The sequence below is a fragment of the Egretta garzetta genome, unplaced genomic scaffold (genome assembly GCF_000687185.1).
Source record: "Egretta garzetta isolate BGI_Z169 unplaced genomic scaffold, ASM68718v1 scaffold652, whole genome shotgun sequence".
NCBI classification, from domain to species: domain Eukaryota; kingdom Metazoa; phylum Chordata; class Aves; order Pelecaniformes; family Ardeidae; genus Egretta; species Egretta garzetta.
The window spans coordinates 306369-308568 of NW_009258948.1; positions in this window are offsets into that span (position 1 = coordinate 306369).

The following is a 2200-nucleotide window of genomic DNA, read 5'->3' on the forward strand; positions in this document are numbered from 1 at the left end:
AGGTTCACACAGGCCCACCTCTCTAGCCTGTCCAGGTCTCTTTGATGCCAACCTGTCTTCGAGCTTTGGAGATGGTATCTGTTTGTAACAGGATTAACAGATCCTGAATGGGTTCCTCAAGTCACTCTGAAGTGACCCCCCAAGATAACCGCAGAAGGACCAGGCCTTGCTGCTCAGTAGTCAACTTCTGACCATCTATGGAAGAGAGGCCTAGAGGTCATGGAAGACGACCATTGAGAAGCCCCTCCACAAAGACCACTGGAGACCCCCAAAGACCACCGGATCAAATCACTGAGCATGCATGTTTGGGAAGGGAATATGTAAATGAATTTTGGGAACTCATTGTCATATATATGTAAAACTTGTATATAAGCTATGCAACTAACCCTGTGTGGCACGCACGACTTTGGTGGGACTACCCCAGTGCTGCCCAGTGCTGAATAACCATACCTGCTTCACAGTCTCACAGGTTGTGGAGTCTGTTTTCCGCACGTCAGTGCTGCGGTGCCGCTGCCCAGCTGGCAGCACTCCTGGTGCAAGCGCAGAGCTGTCGGGCTTGAGGAACAATTCTGGCCAAAGCAGGGGAAACCACGACAATGAGGTGGAGGCCTTGAGTCATAGACTGAGCTGCACGGACGTGTCTTAATCCCGCCGGGGACAAAGGCCCAGGCTGCTCTGCCACTGGCTCTGAGGGCCCCGAGGCTACAGTGCAAGTTGAGAGTATCTTGGGTATCTTGGGGGTTTCTTATGGGATCCAGTCTTTGAGGAGAGAATAGAGATGGAAGAGCCTAATCCTCCGCCTCCTGGTTGTTTTGTGCATCATACACACTACGCGAATTCCCAGTGCTGATTACTGGTTCCTCCACTGCCCTGGGCCAACTGGCTGCAAAGCTCTACCATAAACAAGCCCACCAGAATTACCCAAGTTAAAAATACCTCTTCCATTTCCCTCTTTTGGGGGGAATTACAGTTAATTCCTTGACCCAGAAACGTCTGCAGAAATGCTGTTCTTCTGAAGAGACTGTTTGATTCTGTCTCTCTTACCAGGTCTAGGACTTTGCGCTGCCTCGGGAGCACAGCAGCGCTCTGGCAGATGGCGTGAGATGAAGGTGACCACAGTCACCAAGCAGAGCGACTCTTTCTTCCTTTGGTTTCCTCCCATGATGAGGTTCCTTTTTGCTCCTGACTCAGACTCGATTGCTGTCCCCCCACAAAGACTTTAAACAGTCTTTCAGAGGGGCTCACCAGCTTCACTGGACAATTCGGGACCCATTCCCATCCTGCAAAAGGGCTACTAAAATGCTCCGAGGGCTGGAGCCCCTCTGCTCTGAGGCCAGGCTGGGAGAGTTGGGGGTGTTCAGCCTGGAGAAGAGAAGGCTGCGGGCAGAGCTGAGTGCGGCCGGTCAGGGCTTCAAGGGGGCCCAGAGGAAAGGGGGGGGACAAGCTTTTTAGTAGGGCCAGCTGGGACAGGACAAGGGGGGATGGCTTTAAACTGAAGCAGGGTAGGTTTAAATTGGATCTAAGGAAGAAATTCTTTATGATGAGGGTGGTGAAACCCTGGCAGGGGTTGCCCAGAGAGGGGGTGAAGGCCCAATACCGAGAGGCAGAGAGAAGCTGGTTTGCAGCAGAGCACCGGGGAGCCAACCCAGCGTCCCCTGGAGATGCGGAGGGAAGGGGGTGGGAAGGTGGACGGGAGCAGAAGATGCCTCAGTGGCTGGGACAGGGGAGCTGCAGGAGAAGCCCTGACTTCCTCATGGGTAGATCCCGGTGTTAAGGGGAGCCCTCTCGGTGGCTGCTGCTACTGCTGACGCTGAGTCTGTGCGAAGGTGGCACCAGTCTGTCTCCCAGAAAACCTGCACCACTATTTCTGCTCCTTACTTGGCTGCCTGCTTGTCCCAGCACACGGGCCAGGAGAGCACAGGCACGGACTGGGGAAACCGGGTGACAGCTACGGGTGTTTGGGGGGATGCAGCCATCAAAGATAGCCTGTAACGGGAGACAGAGCCATTCCTGAAACTGCTCCATCCTTCCACCTGGACGCTGTTCGGCTTGGAGGGGACAGCAGACCCCTCCGTGTCCCTTTGTACCACTGCCCCCTCCTCCTCCTGCCTTGCTGCCTGCTGGCTGCCTCGTCGGGCAGGAGCCTGGCACTGTGTCACACTGCCCTGCAGCGGGGTCGGGACCGGCTGCTTTGGCAGCG